The 22,552-nt window shown below is 42.6% G+C and overlaps 1 pseudogene across 1 annotated transcript; it reads left to right on the top strand.

Moving 5' to 3' along the window:
- The first annotated feature begins 1,168 nt into the window (after positions 1–1,168).
- On the top strand, positions 1,169–6,504 carry LOC308372483 (annotated as a pseudogene). Its single transcript has 3 exons — positions 1,169–1,837; positions 3,573–3,649; positions 5,838–6,504. The product of its transcript is annotated as an uncharacterized misc_RNA (transcript).
- The last annotated feature ends 16,048 nt before the right edge of the window (positions 6,505–22,552 follow it).

Below are 22,552 nucleotides of genomic sequence, written 5' to 3'. Positions count from 1 at the left end.
CACGCAAAACACACACACAAACACACGCAAACACACAAACACACGCAAACACACACACACAAACACACACACTCACACTCACACACACACACACACACACACACACACAAACACACACACACACACACACACTCACACAGACACACACACAAACACACACACACACACACACACACACACACTAACACATGCAAGCACAAACACAAACACACACAAACACACACACACACACACACACACACACACACACACACACACACACACACACACACACACACTCACACACAAACACAACTTGTCTTTTCAGTTTAATTTGTATTATATAGTGTCTGTGTTTTTGATTATTGTTGTGCGCATTGGGTCCTGTTCAAATCAGTAATGAAGTGTAATGAAGAATATGGTTAATTGTACTGTCAGGTGCAGATCAGGAGAACACTGTTAACCCTCCAAGCTGTTCTACAATACTTTACATGTAAAGTTCAAAGTTGTGAAATAAATGCATTTATTTGTTTATGATTGTATAATCAATTTATTGGGATGTGCATGTGGGCTATAGTGGTTCACGTTGTGCCCACAATTATGGAACAGCGGGCAGTCGGATTGAGATTTGTGTTGTCAGGGTATAGGGCTACCATAACTTGGGTTACTGTAGACAAATTAGCATATATTCGGAATACCGAGTTTTTGGAATAATGGGCGTTCGGAACATTGCCATGGAACCCTTTAATCGACCAAAAATCAGGGGAATCGTTTTGAGTCTTGTGAAGTTTCTATGAAAGAGTAAAGCTTTTGCCTCTTGCAAACATGGAGTGGGTGAATGTGGTGATCCTGAAATTAGTCTTTTTTACCTGTGACTTTAGGGCTATGTTCTGTTTGTGTATGTTATATAATAATAATAATAATAATATGTATGTTATATGGAAACATTTAAGAGAAATTAAGAGTTTTTTTATACATTAACATTTATTTGAGCAGTTTGTGTAAGAAATTCTAAATACAAAGGGTGCCACCGTGCACCATGCCGTGCACCATGCCGTGCACCATGCCGTGCCTTTGAAGTAAATCTGGCGGAGGCAGGCATGTGTCCGTGATAGACTGCCCCGAAGTCTTCAACACAATCCTGGCAGAGGAGGAAGATGACAAAAAAAAAAAACTGTTCAGGGAGAAAATGGAGACATACTACAGTGACTCTACCACTAAGGATATGTGGAGCGGACTAAGAACAATTACAGACTACAAGGGGAGGTGCAACAGAGCAGAGGAGGTGTCTGTTTCTCCTGCTGAGGAGCTGAACTCCTTCTATTCACGTCATGAGACTCCCACCAGGTCAGAGGAGGTGTCTGTTTCTCCTGCTGAGGAGCTGAACTCCTTCTATTCACGTCATGAGACTCCCACCAGGTCAGAGGAGGTGTCTGTTTCTCCTGCTGAGGAGCTGAACTCCTTCTATTCACGTCATGAGACTCCCACCAGGTCAGAGGAGGTGTCTGTTTCTCCTGCTGAGGAGCTGAACTCCTTCTATTCACGTCATGAGACTCCCACCAGGTCAGAGGAGGTGTCTGTTTCTCCTGCTGAGGAGCTGAACTCCTTCTATTCACGTCATGAGACTCCCACCAGGTCAGAGGAGGTGTCTGTTTCTCCTGCTGAGGAGCTGAACTCCTTCTATTCACGTCATGAGACTCCCACCAGGTCAGAGGAGGTGTCTGTTTCTCCTGCTGAGGAGCTGAACTCCTTCTATTCACGTCATGAGACTCCCACCAGGTCAGAGGAGGTGTCTGTTTCTCCTGCTGAGGAGCTGAACTCCTTCTATTCACGTCATGAGACTCCCACCAGGTCAGAGGTAGTGTTAGAGCAGGATTCCTGCCCTTCTCAAGTATCTGTGACTGATGTTTGCAAATCATTTAAGAGAGTAAATGCACATAAAGCTCCATGACTGGACAACACCCCAGGTCGCGCTCTCAAACTCCATGACTTTATTATTATTATTATTATTATTATTATTATTTATTATTATATTTATATTACTTCATATTTATTTATTTGATCCTAAACTGTTGTGATATACTGCACATTTTCAGTTAAAGTACATTGAGAGCAACTAAACACCACAACAAATTCCTTATGAAAATGTACTTGGCCAATAAACATGATTCTGATTCTGATTCTGATTCTGATGACTGGACAACATTCCAGGTTGCGCACTCAAGGCTTGTGCATCTGAACTGGCAGAGGTATTTGCAGAGATCTTTAATCTCTCCCTGCTCCTGTCTGTCATCCCCACATGTTTCAAGAGGGCCACCATCACCCCAGTCTCCAATAAACCATCAGTGAGCTGTCCCAATGATGACCGCCCAGTTGCTCTCTCATCTGGTGTGATGAAGTGTCTTAGGCGGTTAGTCAAAGACCACATTACATCCTCCCTGCTTCTGCATTAGACCCACTCCAGTGTGCCTATAGGCCAAACAGGTCCACAGATGATGCCATCAAGGGCGTAGGTTTGCATAGGGTCGATAGGGACTAGTCACGACAAAAGTTTTGAGAAAGACAAAAAAGTCCCCACCGATATTTTGTTAGTTTGAGAAAAACAAAATATGCACAATATATTTGCAAACTCATTGGTATTATTATCAATACTATGTAAGTCGGCCAGAAGATTGAAAATTACATTTCCACGTTTTCCAATTCCCTCAAGCCTGCTAGACAAAATGCTGTCATTTAATTGGCTTAAGTGGCAGAGTCAGAAACACGTCTAGGTGGTGGGCCGAAGCCTCGAATCTGTTCAACTTTTAAAGTTTGGATGATCATATAATTTCTAAAGATAAACCGGTTGTTGCCAGGAAAGAGTCCTGTTCATTTTGTCAAACGCATAGTGCCACCCTTTCATCCTGCTCTTTGCGTTCGTGCCGCTTCCTGCAGCCACTTTTGTGTTTGATGGGCATGGGGTAGCCTACTTCTCACTTACTCAACACGCAATGCAACACAACACAGGATGGGAAACACTCCGGCGAGGAGGGCGTACTATTATCTTCATTTGGATTTGTGGCGAGGAGTGTTCAGGATAAGGCTACGATTGACCCTTCAACTCGCAGTACCCTTCAACTTGTAGGAGATGATGAGCTGTTTGGAAAGGCAAAAGTTTTGTCTGACCACTATGATAGGAACATTGTGCCCACGTTTCCAGGGCAACTCCTATAGTTCACGCCCTGCTTTTAAAGCAGCGATTTCTCATCAGTCTTGAGTGCACACCTCGCCGTATGCTGATGTAACCGAGTGGTTATCAACAATCTGAGTTTTTGCTATCTGTTACACTAATGACTGCTGAGAAATCGCTGCTTTGAAAGCAGGGCGTGAACTATTTATTTTGTTATCAGACACTGATAAGAATTGCTTCTGGCCCTTTGTCCTTTTTTACCAAATTGCTGACAAGACCTGGTTAGAATTCTGAGGCCTATTTCAAAATGCATTGACATCATGACTGATTTAATCACATCCTGTTTTTCTCTGCTTAAACGCATGGCAAATTAACCTTAATCTGTGTGTTTAAGCACATTCATTTTAATCTGTGTGTTTGACAGGTAGATAAGTGTAAGGAGAAACAGATGCCGCATTTCTCAACACTGAAGAATGACATGCAGAAAGCGCGCGCTCAGAAGTCAAGTCTTTTTATTGTCAGATACACAGAACAACAGAGTTGGACTGGGCACTGAAATTCTTAGGACAGGACACCATACCACACTACCATAACATAACAAGACATAACATACAGTATAAACATATAAACATATAAGTACTCCAACATGATATAACATAACATAACTTAACAATAAGTACTGAACATTAGATAAAAATATGTAAAGACAGAGTAGTAGACCTACTAGATAAACAATAAATATACAATATAGATACTAAACATAAATACACATTCTAAACATAAATACACATACTAAACAGATACTAAACAGATAAACATACCTACATGATATGTTTAGCTATACTGAACATATTATACACATAATAACCTGAACACAGAAACAAAGACACTTCAAGTGTGTGGGTGGTGCAATATTGCAAATGTAGTGCAAACAGCAGTGAAAGTGAGCCTGTGTAGAGTTAAGTGGCGAGTGTAAAGTGATGAGAGTGCATTATTGTTCATTTAGGAGTCTGATGGCCTTAGGGTAGAAACTGTTCTCAAGTCTGCGGGTGCGAGACCGGATACTTCGGAACCTTCTACCAGAAGGCAGCAGGGTGAGCAGTCTGAAGGATGGGTGGTGACAGTCTTTTAGGATCCTGCCAGCTCTTCGGAGGCATCTTGTGAGGTAGATGTCCTGAAGGGAAGGGAGTTTCCTGCCGATGATAAACTCAGCGGATCTGACCACACTGCGTAGGGCCTTACGGTCCATGGCTGTGCAGCTCCCAAACCACACTGAGATGCTACCATGCTTTCTATAGTGCATCTATAGAAGTTGGTGAGGATGTCTGGATTCATGCCAAATTTCCTGAGTCTCCTCAGGAAGAAGAGGCGTTTCCGGGCAGCTTTGACCACCTTATCAGTGTGGCCAGACCAGGTGAGATCATTGCTGATGTTGACCCCGAGGAACTTGAAGCAGCTGACCTTTTCCACTTCAGATCCGTTGATGTGAAGGGGTGTATGCTCCACCCCCTGCCGTCTCCTAAAGTCCACAATCATCTCCTTAGTTTTACTGATGTTGAGAGAGAGGTTATTTTCCTGACACCAAGTTGTTAGGGTGTCAACCTCCTCTCTGTAGGCTGACTCATCATTGTTAGTGATGAGGCCTAGGATGGTTGTGTCATCAGCAAACTTCACGATGAGGTTGGAGCTGTGCATTGCCGCACATTCGTGGGTGAACAAGGAGAACAGGAGAGGGCTAAGCACACAGCCCTGGGGGGCGCCAGTGTTTGTGATCATTGTGGCTGACGTGCGGTCACAGAGTCTCACCACCTGTGGCCTCCCCGTCAGGAAGCTGTAGATCCATTTGCAGAGGGAGGTGTTTAGTCCCAGGTCCACAAGCTTAGAGACGAGTCTGGAGGGGATGATGGTGTTGAATGCCGAACTGTAGTCAATGAACAGCATCCTCGCATACGAGTTCCCCTGTTCCAGGTGGGAGAGGGCGGTGGCGTCATCTGTAGACCTTTTGGATCGATATGCAAACTGCATAGGGTCCAGGGTGGGTGGCAGTGAGGAGCAGATGAATGATTTGACCAGCCGCTCGAAGCACTTCATGATGACAGAGGCGAGGGTTGACCTTTTTGAGGCACTGCCTCACCTCCGCTACAGACAGAGTAGGCATGCCGCTGTCTAGGTCATCAGGTAGCTCCACTGCAGGGGGGGTCACTGGCCTTTTCAAAGCGAGCATAAAAGGTATTCAGCTCGTCTGGATGTAATGCAGAGGACTGAGTGTCACTGCAACCCCTCCCTTTGTAGTCTGTGATGGCTTGTAATCCACTCCACATGCGCCTGGGATCAGAGCCATGGTAACTGGACTCCACCCTGGTCCTATAAGTCCTTTTTGCAGATTTGATAGCCCTCAAGAGTTCATATCTGGCCTTCCTGTACTGATCAGGATCCCCTGAGTTAAAGGCCTGACCTGGCTCTCAGGCTGGCCCGGACCGCTGTATCAACCCAGGGCTTCTGATTAGGGAAAGACCGGACAGCCCTCTTGGGAACCACCTCATCAATGCAGTGATGAATGTAGCTGGTAACACTGTCTGTATACTCATTGATGTCTCCATCTGCAGCCTCACGAAACATCAGCCAGTCAGTGGTGTCAAAACAGTCCTGGAGAGCCTACACACTCTCATCACACCATTGATGGACTGAGGCAAGCAGCCAAGAGCGTCTCCAAACCCAAACGTCCACCGCAGTGATCTGCATTTGTTTCTTTCAAAAGAGCTCCATTGGCATCCACTCAAGGTCTCGCAGCCCAAACTGGCACTCGTATTCCCTCTGGTTTGAAAGGCCCTGGGAATATGGAATCAATCGCATCACGCGTCTCTGATCCTTTCAGGGGCAGAGTGGTCAAGCATCTGCCATCAAAAGAACAGCAACGTCCATCATCTGCCCATGCTAGAGTAGTCCCTAACAGAGTGCAGTCTCGTCAAAACCTTCAAGGCTCTGCATCCCAAGCCACGGGTTGCTCTTCACAAGCTAACAAAGCTCTTCTACGCACCAGCAAAACAAGCCTTGTCCACACACTCCACACACATGCAGCATTACAAACCTTACCTAGCAAAAGAACTGAGGCACAGAAGAAACCTCAGCAGTTCGTCAAAAATGTAAAGACTGATCATGTTGGAGCTAACAGAGAATCCGTACCAAAAACCTGCATAACTTCCAAGCCCTACCAGGTAACTTTAAAAGCATTTAAAACACCAGGGCAGAGACTGAATTCGAATAACTCCACTAACTATAATGCTAAATCTATTAAGCCCTAAGAGAAGGAAACACAGAGAAGTGCTAATTTATACACATGGCAGTATTATAACTAATATATTTACCTAGACCTTTTACCTATATACCTTTACATTTACATTTACATTTACATTTAGTCATTTAGCAGACGCTTTTGTCCAAAGCGACGTACAAGGGAGAACAATCAAGCTAAGAGCATTAAAAACCTGGTGTAACAATAAATATTGCTTATAAAACGACATAGAAAGAATAAAAAAAGAAGTGCGGGCCTGTTGCTGCTTAAGTGCAGGTTGAGCCAAGGTGCCAGTTTAGGAAGAGAGGTGCTCTTTGAAGAGTTGGGTCTTCAAGAGTTTCTTAAAGGTAGGGAGGGACGCTCCTGCTCTGGTAGTGCTAGGCAGGTCGTTCCACCAACGTGGAACTACAACTGAGAATATTCTGGATTGCCTTGCTTGCACTGGGGGCAGTGCCAGACGACGCTCACTGGATGAGCGCAGCGTCCTGGGTGTGACATTTGCCCTTACAAGAGCATTTAGGTAGGTGGGAGCAGACCCAGTAAGCACTTTGTAGGCAAGCATAAGTGACTTGAATTTGATGCGAGCAGCTACTGGCAGCCAGTGGAGCTCAGTGAGTAGCGGGGTGACATGTGCCCTCTTTGGTTGGTTGAACACCAGGCGCGCCGCTGCGTTCTGGATCATCTGTAGTGGTTTTACCACGCATGCCGGCAGGCCCGTTAGGAGGGCGTTGCAGTAGTCGAGGCGGGAACCCACCAAGGTTTGCACCAGGAGCTGGGTGGCATACTGGGTTAGGTACGGCCTGATTTTGCGGATGTTGTAAAGCGCAAAGCGGCATGACCTCACGACAGAGGCAATGTGGGCTGTGAAGGTTAGTTGGTCGTCAATAATGACCCCGAGGTTTCTTGCTGTTTTGGATGGAGCCAGAGATAAAGAGTCAGTCTTGATGTTGATGTTGTGGTGGATGAACTGTTTGGCTGGGAAGACCATCAGTTCTGTTTTGGCCAGGTTCAGCTGAAGGTGGTGGTTTTTCATCCATGTGGATATATCAGCTAGACAGTCTGAGATCCGTGCCGAAACAGTGTTGTCCTCAGGAGGGAAGGACAGAACCAGTTGAGTATCATCGGCATAACAGTGGTAGGAAAAACCATGCGAGCGGATGATGGGGCCCAGCGAGGTGGTGTAGATGGCAAAGAGAAGTGGTCCCATTACAGACCCCTGGGGCACCCCAGTGGTGAGGTGGTGGGGTACAGATAGATGACCTTGCCATGACACCTTGAATGAGCGCCCAGAGAGGTACGATTCAAACCAGGAGTGCGCCTTGCCTGAGATGCCCATACTTGATAGTATGGACAGAAGAATGCGGTGGTTGACTGTATCAAACGCAGCTGATAGGTCAAGCAGGACAAGAACTGAGGATTGAGCTGCTGCTCTAGCTGTTTTTAAAGCCTCTGTCACAGATAGCAGGGCTGTTTCGGTGGAGTGACCGCTTTTGAATCCAGACTGGTTTGGATCGAGGAGATTGTTTGTTGACAGGAACTCTGTGACCTGTTTGGAGGCTGCCCTCTCAAGTGTTTTAGATAGGAGAGTGAGAAGTGAGACCGGTCGGTAGTTTTCCACCTGAGTGGGATCGAGAGACGGCTTTTTGAGCAGCGGCGTCACCCGACCTTTAGAGTGCCATTCTTTTATCAGCTGAACAGTTGCACTGACCAGGGTCCCAATTTTTTCAATTTTGTTTGGAGCCCCATGTTCAGCCAGTACCTACTCAACTGCAGATGATCAACAGTGAGCTCTTGTAAATACATCATTAGTTATGACAAAATTTCCCTTATAGCTTTGATATCCCTTCCTGACTGGTTGTCCAGGTTATCATTGCCATGCCAGTGGTCAGTGAAGTGGCATCTCCCTTTCTGGTCACACTGCTTCATTGTAAACTTACTCTAGAATAAAAGCATTGGACCGCATTTTCAATGTGTCCATGGCTCCACTTATGAAGATCCTGAGACAATTCTGGAATTGATAAACGTTTTCTTAACTGGGATTCGTTCTTAGCTAAGAACAGGATTTAAGGACGCAGAAAAGTAGTCGTAGATAGGCCAGATTAGAGTGCTTAAGGACTGAATTTGTGAGAAATCCTTGGTGATTGCGTTCACATCAATTCTACAGACATCCTCGGATTTAAATTATTATTATAATAATAAATACGAGAATATTTGTATCATTAACAATTACGTTTCACATGTAAAGTCATGATTCGTTGTGATGTCATCAAATAAATAAAAGCACTACATGAACTGCAAATGGCAGTATATAAATAAATAACAACTTCTGGATATAGCCATAGTGGAATAGAATGGACACATCTACATTCTGCAGCAGTACCTCCACCTCTGCACCGGTGAAGCTAGGTCTACATGCTAGGTCTACATTTACTGGGGTGGTGTCCGCTTTCCGCTTTTACATGATTCTGATCAGTCTCAAGTTGCTTTCTCGATGCCTGTGTATTCTGCACACGTCTCTGTAGTTGCACGCCCTTATAAGGAGCTGGCGGGGCGTTTATGTTATAACCAGTTGCCTTTAAAAACATACTACAAAAAGTGAAAGTTAAAACACTGCAAACTTGACCTGTCTCTGGTAAACCTGGCCATTTGACCATTTGCTCTGATGGAGGTGAAGTGGCATTCTCTCACCCCAAACTGTTCTTGCAGGCGACAACTGAAGGAGTGGCGTGAAGCAAAAGGCATCTCTTACAAACGACCGCCGATGCCGGTGAGGAAGCTGTAGAGGAAGTCCACTGCCGTGCCGCAGCACTACCGGGCAGCCATGGAAGAGGAGGAGGAGGAGCTCCACGGCCTGGTGTGTGCTGTGGACAGATCGCTCGCAGACTGCCTGTCGCTGCCGAATGTGAGTCGCTGCCCTATGTGAGTCGCGCATGCTCAAACGGCATAATGTGGGTATATTTACTGGTTTATTTAATTGTGTTGTAAACGGTGAACAGCTAAGGTTCAACGTCAACATATAGGGCTGGTTTTAACGCATAATACTGGTACATTTAATGTTATATTTAATGGTGTTGTAAACGGTTAACAGCATAAGGCTCAACGTCAACAAATGGGGCTATGTTGTATTACTGTTACTAGTAATGAATGCACTGCTTAACTAATAATTCAATACACATGAAGCTTAACATCATAAACCTTGGTGTTAAAACCAGCCACATATGTTGACGTTGAGCCTTAGCTGTACACCGTTTACACACCCTAACCAGTAAATATACCCACATTATGCCGTGACTCACATAGGGCAGCGACTCACATTCGGCAGCGACACTGCCTTCAGCTGCTTCAGGAGGTGAGCTTTATTAGTTCCGTGGAAAGATGAGCTGTGTTTTGTTGTTGTTGTCAGAGAGGGAGGGGGCTAGAAACTAAATTGACCTACAGTAAGAATTGTTCTTGATCTGTGTAAATAGTTTTCATCAGCCTCGTCATTTATCTGCTGGGTTTTTAATCATAATCCACAGCCTTTAAAACATGAGAACAGTTGCAAAGAGAGATGCAGGATGCCCAGAATGTTTTACAAACCTGAATCTCTCTGTGCATCATTATATGAGGTTTGATTTAAAAAAGACAAGCGTATAGCGTAATGTGGTGAAGTCCTATGAACGCTGTTCTGCCACCTTTTTTTCCTGCAGTGTTTTGGTTCTCTCTGGTGACTGACATGCTCACCGGTGCTTAAACGATACCGGTCTTGTCTTGCAGTTGCTTGATGTTTGACTGTGTTAGCAAAGTTGTTGACTCGCTAGTTTCGTCATAAACGAGGAAAGCAAATTTCAACAGGTTTGGCCACTATGGTTAGCTCCAAGCCAAAAACTCCTTAGTGCTGCTTTAAAGAAAGGCTTATTTTTATTGCCAAGGCAAAACAAATCTTCAAATTGAACAATATATTAACTGTTAAACTGTTTAAAGTATACTGTAAATATATACAGTATATAAATATCAATAAATACAAAACACTTGGCTTTAAACTACAGCTTCAAACTTTTTTAATTCAAACTATGAACAATATATTAACTGTTCACAACAGTTTACAGTATACTTAAATAGATATAAATACAAAACACTCACACTCTGTAAACACACTACAGCTTCAATCTTCCGCAATTCTTTTGCATTTGCCATCAGACTCAAAAATGTATATTGTTTGCATTTGTTTCATGAGATTCCACAATTTTCTGATTTGTTTAAACCTATCTTTTCTATCTTGTTTATACTTAATATTGTTATTTGAATACACTGAGTACATGATCTTGTACTGCCCCTTTAAGAGACTAGGTTTAGTCGTCAGTCTGTGGTCGCTGATCTAACTCTGACCCTTGCCTTCTCTCCCCCCTTTACACGCGATTGTTTTGTTACATTCGCGTTGTTTAAATGCACCCAGTGCAACTTTCGAGGCTAAAAAATAAACATTCAATTTCTAGTCTTTTTTACACGTAGTAAGTTTCAATAACTCCATACCATTACATATCGACATTCAAGGAGCAAAGATGAGACGTCGTTGTGTGGTGAGAACTGATAGAAAATCGATAACAACAACAATCGCCGCCATTTTCTTTCTCATTTGCGTTGTTTAAATGCTTGTAAAAGTTTTGGGCATCTGGCCCATTTTCCAAAACTCTTTTTCCTCCTTCACAGGCCCACATTCATCTGAAACATCTGGTATCGTTCTCCCACAAGGAAATGCTTGGCATTGCTGCAGGCCTTGCTACTATCGTCTGGTCCTGTTCGATGACTCAGAGAACGCCGATTCTTGACACGGAAGTCGCATTAATAATGTGATGGCTGATCAGGTTTACTGGAAAGTCCCAGATTCTTACTCCCTGTGTCCTCTATGTCCTGAGGCTGCATAGGTTTCTGTTGCGGCAAAGAGGAGATGAGATTCACACACTTTTGCAGACCTGATAGTGTGAGCTCACACACTTGATGGATAGCTTGAGAATCCTGAGAAACATTTCACTGAATTCAGGAGAATGTGTAACTGAATTCAATTTATTAGAATTGAGGTGCAGTCCTTGATTTATTCATTCCGTAAACATTCCCCAGCCAATCACCACAATGCTTTCAGGAGCAGTGAAGGAAGGGGTGTTCTTTGATTGGCTGTTGAGCTCAAATATCAATAATCTTTTGCCAGAATCACTGACTGTACCTTTTCACTCTACCTTGACCCCTGGACCTTCCTATCTGTGAACAGGGTTGCCCCTCAGAGCAGAGTACGCACACACACACACACACACACACACACACACATACACACTCCCTCCTGGAGCTAGACTACGCCAGCGACTGCCAGGTCTACCTGCTCAAGGAGAGAGAGAGAGAGAGAGAGAGGAAGGGATGTGCTGTCTCACATCGTGCCTGTGCAAGTACTGGATGTGCCAGGCCAGACTGATGGAACGAGAGGGCAACTTTGAGGTTTTGCCCCTGTTTGAAGAGGCCGTACGGATGGTGAGAGAGGTGAGTTGTTATGCTTAGGTGTTTTTGTTTACGTTTTTTCCCTCTCTTGAGTCTGGTTGTTCTGGAAAATACCATGTAGTACAGCGAGAGAGTGGTCAACCCACCCAGCCTTGATGTGTTTAAACATTTGTATGAGTGTTTATGTGTGTGTGTTTTCTCCTACAGCCAGTAGACAACCTTCGGGCAGTGGTGTTTGAAATTCTGAAGAAGAAGGAGACTCAGGCAGATTTGGAAAAAGGTTGGTGTTAACACAGACACACACATACTGTATATATACTGTATATATATCAGTTTTATTTATATAACGCCAAAACGCTAAAATGGTCTCACCGCACTTTATAGAGCCCAGGGCCTGAACCCCCTTAGAGCAAGCACACACACACACACACACACACACACACACACACACACACACACACACACACACACACACACACACACACACACACACACACACACACACTTTACAGCAAGCACAACAGTCACGGGGGCGTGGACAAACTCCCTGTTAGTCAGGATGAAACCTCAAGCAGAGCAGCGGCACATAAGGGAGACCCAACTGCTTAGAGCTGTCTGGGTAGAGATGGAGACAGAGGTGGGGTTGTGGCAGAAGGGGAGGGAAGTGGTTTTGTAAGTTTTCCTACACGGGCAATTCGATGCCATATTCAAATATGAGATATAATGTGAAGAAACTGCTTAAATATTGCAAAGAAATGCAAAAGTTGTTATGAATAACTGCTATGAATAATTACTATGTTAATATTAATACTACTTATAATGATAAGGCTACATTTACTTATTTTGTATTTTGATTTTGAGGTCAAATGTACAAACAATCAATAAGATCCAAAAGCAGGAAGATCCATAGGTCATGGTTTTATTCATTGAACTATATCCCAGTTGAAGTTACAGTGAGAGCTTATTAGCAGTCCTCTTCAGTGTTCTGGCAAGTGTTTCCTGCAGTTGCATGCGTCTATACATTCCATGTGACTCTTTCTAAATAGAATAGAATAGAACGATTACAACCAGTACAAGTAGGATTACATTGGAATACATGTTACAGTTATCCTTACAATGATTGTGTTCCTTTGTTACTTTTTCCCCTTAGTTATAGGCTCACAACTATCAGGTTATGTGTTCAATATTATCTTCTTATCTTCAGTTAGCAGTAGGCAGTCTGGCAGGCTGATGTTCTCTACCAGCTTCCAATCTTGTACTCAATGATCAACATCTGCTCATCCCCTATAAACATACCTGCAGCTGCAGCGTTGGCTGAGGCATCCCTTAGTACACCCACATGGAGTGAACTCCCTGCAGGCTTTAGGCATAGGTGGCAGAGACATTAGCCGTGGCACTAACTGACCTTCCCTCTTCATCCATCCCATTTCATCCACTGGAGGAAGATCAGGATGTGGCAGGTGAGCTTGGTTCCAGATTGTCGCTTGATAGTGTGAACGCATGATATTAAACCTCACCGCATCTGAGGTTGGAGGCAGAGGTCTTGTAGCCGACCTTTGCAAAACAACTTCACTCTTGCAAATTCACAATATCGTCTGTGAGAGGGCCCTTCCCAAGGCCAGTAAGATCGTTGTGATGTTGGTCGAACACTTGCCAGGCTGTTTTCTTTCCGTGACCGCTGAACTGAAACACACTATCACAGCCAGTGATGGCATGGAAGGCAAGGAGTGTGTCCACTTGATCATCAGATAGTAACTTGCGAATGACATGTACTGGAAAATACTTTGGATCCTTCGATGTCCCAGCTTTCATGTAGAGATTGGTACATCCCATTCTATCATGATGTGCTAGAAGTAGAATTCTAAACCTGATTGTTCAAATCCTTGATTGTGATTGGCTAAAAGCCGTTGTAAAATCCAGCATTACCTTACAATTTGACCTGATTACATTCCATATTACTGCGCAGCGAATTGCAAGGCATTCATATAGCGCATTTCATACCCAGTGTTCCATCTGGCTGTTGCGTTGCTTCAAGGGTTGCGTGGCAACGATTTATTTAGGAACTATAATTTTTAGTGGCGGAAGAATGACGGTTTATCATTAAACTATTGTTTCTTAAATTGAATTGTCTTTATTTATGAAACCATATCAAATATGTGTAGTAACAGGTTTAGAAAAGCAATAAGCCCCGCGAGTCCGTGCTTTGCGCTGATTTTAGAACAGGTAAGGGGGTTTAACGGCACTCCGCTTCGCGTCGTGCCTAACAACTCCCTTACCTGTTCTAAAATCAGCGCAAAGCACGGCCTCTTGGGGCTTATTGCTTAAGAAGCACGTCTGTGTCACGCGCTGACACGACTATTGTATCCATAGGAGCCTGGATGCAGTCATGGTAACTGTCGAAGACTACATCAACCCTCTGGTAATTCTCTCCCATCTTCAACACTGTGTCAGCAAACTTGTTGGCATAGTTGCCTAATGTTGTAGTGTCCGGCGGCTTCCCAAGTGCCATAACAAGTGCTTGGCTATCAATAAGCAAGCAGCTGGATTCCTGAAGGGGCACATCTGCATATATGGATATGTTTTATCAGTATGTTTACTCAAACAGATTTGTTGGTGGAATGAAGACTGCCGTTAGTTGCGGCCAGAGATGGTGGGATGGGCATGAGTTCATGCTGAAGAATATTTTCCAGATCTACCTTGCGACTTGCTCTGTAAGCTGTGATGAGCCTTTGTAGAATCTGCCTGTCCACTTTGATGATGTTGTGCTTGTTCTTGGAAAGTTGCACGACTTCATACAAAGAGGCAAATGTTTTGGCTCTGTTCTTCAGCTATGGGTGACTTAAGATCCAACTGCTGGTCACTGTCTGGAGGTTCACACAGACGTTTTTCCACAAACACTTTAATTTGTGCCAGTCGGCACCAAGCAGAGATTCTTGAATCTGGGGTGTGACCAAATCCTTGTTGATTATGTTCTTGAGTTTGTCCCCACCATCTTGAAACACACCGTGCTCTTTTAATGATAGACATATTCTGCTTTCATCCACGTCATCTCTTTCCATTCTACTCTTTGTGCACTCTGTGTGTGTGTACTCATCATCTTCATCATCTGGTGTCAGTCTCAGCATCACTTTGTTATCACGATATATGATCGTACCTGAAGAAGAAGGGCAGCATACGTTTAAAAAGCATACAGGTGGAGATCCCACAATCCATCACATTGCGCTCTTGTGAACCAGGGCCTAGTTTCCCGAACGCTTAAAAGGACTTGAAATCGGTCGTAAGAGGGATCCTTGCAGAGCGGTTTCCCGACGCCGCACTTACGGCTATGATGAGTCTTTGATGTCGCCAAAATCCACGTAGGCCGTTAAGATACAACGTTATCGGGAAACGAGGCCCAGAGTAGGATGCTGAACAAAGTCATATAGTGCATAGCAGCATTCTGGTCATCAACTGCAAGTTGTACCTGTGCGAATATGTGTGTGATTAGTGGAACGTGTGTGTGTGTGTGTGTGTGTGTATGTGTGTGTGTGTGTGTGATTAGTGGAACGTGTGTGTGTATATGTGTGTGTGTGTGTGTATGTGTGTGATTAGTGTAACGTGTGTGTGTATGTGTATGTGTGTGTGTGTATGTATGTGATTAGTGCCAGTGCGTTAAGCAAATTTGGCTTGTTAAGATTTCTTAAAATAAGTAATATTTGCTTGAAATAGGCAAAAATAACCTTACCAAAAAGCACTAGGTAAGTACAATTTAGCTAGAAACAAGACCAGATGTAATGTGATGCATGTCTTTATGAATGGCTGTATGATGCATAACTGTGGCTCTTATGACATTAAGCTTTCTCGGGTATAGTCTATTGCTTCAGCCCTGGTTTCTGTCTCCAATTGACTTATTCAGACCTACAAGAAGGAGTTAGTTTTCCTAGAATACCAATGCAAAATCCAAGACATCGATACGTATTCATTTACCTAGCTCATTGAGCCAGTAATTGACACATTTTACCTCAAAACAAAAAACAAAGGAAGTGAAAGTAGCCTGACTATTAATTAATATTAATAATAATAACTGAGTAATTATTCATAGCAATTATTAATAACAACCTTTGCATTTTTTTTTTGCCATATCTAAGCAGTTTCTTCACATTACATCTAAAATCTGAATATGGCATCGAATTGTCCATGTAGGAAAACTTACAAAAGCACATTTAATTCATGTTTGTACCTTGTTTAGTCAAAAAGATACACTGAAAAATAGATTTCAGCCTGGCAGTGGCGGCCATATTGGATCTCAATTTTGAGGCATTTTGGGACATTTTTGAGCTTCATATACAGCAGATTTGGATTCAGCATCCCTTTATACCCCTACACATGTTGTATAATATAAATATTCACAAAATGCCTTAAGCACTTTAAATAAGCACATTTTCAGAAATTCTGCCTAAACTAAGTGGACAACTTTGAGCAGTGCCTCCTACTATACTATATACCACTATTGCCAGACAGAGATATTTAGATAAAAATACATTGTAGGAACTTGTGATCCATTTACTGCACCCGCTGACATTTGTATTTCTTTAACCTCGACAAAGTCCTTGCCTGAGCTCAAGTGTGGAGATATTTACATCTATCTCATAGAAAATCTGTCCCTCTACACATCTCAAAAACTGAAAGCCTACAAAAGCACAGATAGTTAATTCATTTTCAGAAGTGGATGGCTGTCTTTTCTTGCCCGCCAGCTGGTCATTCTGACGTCAATTGCTGGCAGGTTTCCTAGGCTATGACTGTACACGCTCGGGAAGCGTATAAAGCGTTTCACGGAGGACTTGCAAAACTACATCAGCTGCAGGACTGCGCCGTGAAGCTGTTGGGACGAAGCAGATAGGTTCGCAAGGTAAATCAGAAACTTCTTTTCTGTATGGTCCCTTGACGATGTCGTAGGCTATAGTTTCCCCTAAGATTATTATTTAAATGTAGGTTTAGCTGTTTTTTTTTTTTGTTTTTTTTTGTACGGTTGTAGCCTATCAAGGGAACAGTTTAACATGCTTAATTTCTTCATTTCTTCATGTCTTTTAGTTAGGCTTCTTAGGCTGTTTATAGACATTATCAAATTGCAAAAGCTGTAGGTTATAGCCTAGGCTACCTCATGTGTAATTCTGTTTTCTCTCACTATCACTTTGATCCTGTATCCTACTTTCCAAATTTGTATCTAGCCTTCAAAAATACTTTTCCAACGGTTTCTAAGTTTTGCGGTTTTACAGAAGTAGCCTACCAGGTACGGTGGTAACAAGGTGACAGTTGTAACATAATTTATTTAGATCGTGTCTAACGTAACCCGATGAAACTCGTTGATGGCATCAGCATGCCACGCTCAGAATTTCAGATTGTTTCTCATTCTGTCAAAAGTTATATGGACAGATACTTTTACATTTTGCACAAGTTTTTGACTGCACAGTTTGATGGGTCACACGGGAGTGATAGGCCATCCACTGCAGACATTAGACACGTATAAGTAATAATAAGCTTTGACAGATAAATATGGAGTTGCATTTATTGTTGCATTTTCAAAGAGCTTAAAGGCTGATTTATGCTCGGAGACGTAAGCGCAAGCGCAGGAGGCCGCGCAAGCCCCTTGCGCGACTTTTCACGTCTTGCGTGCGTCGGCCCCTTTTTCTAGACTTGCGTCATTTTTTACGTAAGGTCTTACGTGAGCCTCGCAGCCTGCATTCTATCAACGAATGTTACGAGATGAGGTTACTAAAATATTCTGCATGTCTACTCAGTTTTACAGTGCTTCCCAAGTAATGATTTGAAAAGAACTTCAAGCTTCAGACTTTCTGTTAGGGAACCTGTTATCTATCTGCAGAGCAAATGTCAGGCTCATACAAAAACATTAACGTGAATTAATTGATGCTAATACCTAGCGCGGTCTCTATAGGATTCTCATTCTCCATATACGTTAGCATTAAGCTAACGTATTTTCTACCACAGTAAAACATGCAATACTATGTGATTGTTTTTAGAAAACGAATGTTACTTGATGAGATTACTCAAATGTAGTCTGCATGTCTGCTCAGTTTAACAGTGCTACCCAAGCAAAGGTTTGAAAAGAACTTCAAGCTTCAGACTTTCTGTTAGGGAAACAGCTTTCTTTCTGCCAAGCAAATGGCAGGCTCATGACAACACGCGCAACCTTTGGGAGCATGAACTGCACTGAGTAAATTTTGCGCAACAATTAACCACAATGCTGAACCAAGCAGCCGCCTTAAGGCTAAAATACCTGGCACCCACCGACGCCTGTCAAAACACGAAGCAGTTCGTAAACACGCGCGCTGCTCTATTGCCTCCACGTTTCTATTCTTGGTTATATTATGGAAGAGGAAGATCAGTCACGTGTGTTAGTTCTCACGAATTATAATAAAGTAATCAGTTTATCATACAGAGTATGTGTACCTTTCGACATTTTATGACAATCATTTAGATAGCCTACATAGAGAAAAATATTGTTCCATCATGATACAAATTATGACACTCCGCGTTGTACTGTTAAAAAAAAATGTCATTACTTTTAAGTGATGTTTTGCGAGTGCACAAGACATTTTGGAGGGTGCGCAGGTGCAAAGGAGTGTCCTTTTACACGTCCAGGCCCAGGGGCTCATGGTTTCATAATCCGTCCTTGACTTTACCCCTTCAAACTGATATGCTGCAATTGTCTTTGACACCCCAGTTGAATTAGTGAGGTAAACATAGAGAAGAGAAGAGAGGTGTATATTGTACAAGTGTTCAAATGAAAGCAGTCCATTTTTTTGAAAAAAATCAAAATACCAGACAAAGCTAAAAATGGACCTGGTACTGGTACTATAGCTGGTACAGGTACTCTACCTGGTACCGGTTCTCTACCTGGCACTGGTACTCTACCTGGCACTGGTACTATAGCTGGTACAGGTACTCTACCTGGTACTGGTACTATAGCTGGTACTGTGTACTCTACCTGGCACTGTGTACTCTACCTGGTACTGTGTACTCTACCTGGTACTGTGTACTCTACCTGGTACTGTGTACTCTACCTGGTACTGTGTACTCTACCTGGTACCGGTTCTCTACCTGGCACTGGTACTCTACCTGGTACTGGTACTCTACCTGGTACTGTGTACTCTACCTGGTACTGTGTACTCTACCTGGTACTGTGTACTCTACCTGGTACTGTGTACTCTACCTGGTACTGTGTACTCTACCTGGTACCGGTTCTCTACCTGGTTTCCCGTAATGCCATTTGGGTGTGTGCTCTATTTAATAAAATCAGTAAGCCCCAGGGTCCAATGTTATCCATGGGGGAACCTGTTATTTTGTTCATGTGTCACTTTGTGTCAAGTGTTGCAAGCTCTTGACTAAATTCCCCCTCCTGGCATGGATTAAACCCCTAAAAACTAACTCTCCTGGCATGGATTAAACCCCTAAAAACGAACCCTCCTGGCATGGATTAAACCCCTAAAAACGAACCCTCCTGGCATGGATTAAACCCCTAAAAACTAATGTCTTTCCTCAACAATGACATGTTTGTTTCATACAACAGATTGTGGCCTTAAAATGGCTTGGATGTGGTCTTACACCTTTGCCTTATTAATTTGCGGATCTATAAATATTCAAATCAGTCCTGCCTCTATCTATCTGCCTTGGGCTTGACTATGTTATCAAACAGCTCATAATGTGTCGCTAATGTTAGATTCATTTGGGTCCAATCGCCAGCTCTGACTCTGAAATGATAAACATCCAGATGTGCCATTAAGGAGGAATGTTTTGAAGCGCATAGAGGGAGGTGTAGGGCTACTGGCAGTATGATGGGTAAAGAAGACTGTAGAGGCCAAAGTGTAAATCATTGTATTGTAAATAAGAATTCATGTTAAAAAGATATAATTTTGATTAAGAAGTTAATTTAATGGTTAAAATACTTATGTATGTGATTTTGTACATATGTGGGAAATAGTGTACTGCCTCTTTAAGAGCAAGCCAACTCCACACACAGACACACACACACACACACATATACACACACACACACACACACACACACATACACACACACACACACACACACACACACACACACACACACACACACACACACACACACACACACACACACACACACACACACACACACACACACACACACACACACACACACACACTGTACTGGCAGCATGACGGGTCAAGAAGACTATAACTTTACTGCAGAGTCTACCACTGGCCACTAGGGGGTAGTATCCCAGTAAAGACACTGACCGGCTCAGTTAAGTTAGGAGTCGGCCAGATTGAAGAAGAAGTGTAGAAGCAAAGCATGTTAACATAATTCATGTAAGTCCATCCAGTATCATTCTTTGTTTTCATTACCATTCTTTGTTATCATTATTATTATTCATTTTATATCATCATTATTAAGTTCCTGCTGATATTTATGTTAGATATGTGCATGTAGAAATTAGGCTACTGGTTGTAGCTCATGTTGTTATATTGTGAATTGCTGCAGGACCTGACATTGAGGAGTGTATTTCTTCATTTACAACCCCTTGTCCACTATCCACCATCGCCAGCTCTGAGTGAGCTTTATTGAAATTATGAATTGGGGATGAAGGGTGGGGGATCCTTTACTCTTTAAGGTGCTTTATAGATCCTAACCCTTTTGACATTTTTGGATTTTTAAAAAGCTGGTGCTTTTCAGTCAATTGCTTCAAATGGCCTCAAAACCTTTTGGTGGGAGCTAGGATTATTTAGTGAACACTGAAGGTCCGTGAAGGAAGCTTGACCACGACCAGTTCTGCCTGACTAACTCTCTCTCTCTCTCCCCCCCCCCCCCCCCCCCCCCCCCTTCCTGTTTGACTTGGGCACTCAAGATGGCACCAAAATGTAGGAGATATTCCTCTCAAACACTCACAACAACGAATGGGACTTGTGCTGTAGCCTCTAGAAAAGGGGTTCGCGTAAGAAGTAAGCAAAAACAACAAAAAGGTAAACAACTCTGCCATCACTTGCTGTCTGTCTCTGTATTTTAATTGGTTAATTTCAGATTTCAGTCTTTGGCATCATTCTGGCATTTTGAAGCCTATAGTGTGTCTTCTTTTGTTTACAGGGAACTGGATAGTGTATAAATACAAAAATACAGATAAGACATATCACTGGGCATTTAAGTTTAATAAGTCCTACCTCATTGTGGACAAGGACGATAAGGGTATGTTTTTCGTGAAGGTATGTTTTTTTGGTTTTCTCATTCTAATCACCTGTGAAACATTCCGAGATGCATACCATGTACTTTCTAGCATGCTCTTCTGCTGTCCTGAATTCACTGTTTTAATTGTGGTCCACATTCGTGTCTACAGAGAAACACAAAAATAAACCAAAATGCTGTTGTTAGCTAGGTCGTTTGAAAGCACCATTAGGTGAATATTGGTATTGTTTCTACTGAGCTCCCCCTAAAGTTGACGAGTCTAGCTCATTTTTACACCATTGTTGTTAGATAAGTGTGTGGATAAAACACACCAACCATAAATCAAAATCCCAGTATGGTACAGCCTGTTATACAAATATTTACATATAGAATGTTTAACATGTAATGTAATATATACATATAGAATGTTTAATATACAAATGCATTTGTACTTTCACAGCTTAAATCTCTCCCTAATATTAAAGAGGAAGAAAAGCCTGGAGAAGAGTGTCTGTTTAAGTGGGTCGGAGTGGGTAGCGGAGATTCAGGTACTTTGCAGTCTGTGGCCAAGGATGTATACCTGGGAATAGAAAAGAGAAAGCTGATCGCCTGCAGTGAACAAAGGGCCGTCTTTCAGAAACCTTCTGAAAAACCTGTGTGAAAAAATAGTGAAACTTCCGACAGGTTATGAATTTCTGTTATTTTCTTAGTTTGATAAGTTGTGTTAAGTGTCTGACTTTTTCTGTAGTATAATCATCATTATAGGTTAGTGAGAAGTCATGTTTTGAGGGAGAGGTGAGATGTATTCATTGAATTATTATGAAACCTTTCTATTCAATTGAAGTGGCTAGAGATGTTTGGTGAAGATTTTTATTAATTCATATTAAGGAATCATTTAAAGAAAGGCATGACTCAAAAAGAGCACAGACATACCAATGACACATGGTTACATTTGTATCAGATTGAGTCATTTAAAAATGTATGCTGTGTGTGTGAAAGACATTTAGCGCCATTTTGAGAAACACAGCTTTAACATGAACAAAATACTATCGCATGTTATATGTGTGTTGCATCCATAAATGAAACTTAAATAAAACCTTTTTTATCTGAAATGTGAAATTAGCAGCTTGTCACTGAAATGTCAACTTTAATCAGTGCTTTTGCGAAAACACAAGCAGATATATAGTATAGTAATTGTGCCAATGCATTTCTGGTATTATAGCAATCATTACAGTACAGTCAGTCTATGAAATGGCATTTAAATGTAGAATGCACAGTGAATTCAGCACAGCTCTTTTACCTTGTAGTCCTTTGGTAATCACACGTGGTGGTTACAGTAACCATAACAACATGACAGTACTGCTGTTGATTGGGCACTTTTCATTCCACCTTATTATATGGTGTATATTGCATCCGCCTTAACAGACGCCATATTTAACAAGAATGGGAG

This window comes from Sprattus sprattus (genome assembly GCF_963457725.1).
Source record: "Sprattus sprattus genome assembly, chromosome: 11".
NCBI classification, from domain to species: domain Eukaryota; kingdom Metazoa; phylum Chordata; class Actinopteri; order Clupeiformes; family Clupeidae; genus Sprattus; species Sprattus sprattus.
Note: the sequence above shows the minus strand (reverse complement) of the source record. Positions and strands in the feature narration are given on the sequence as shown.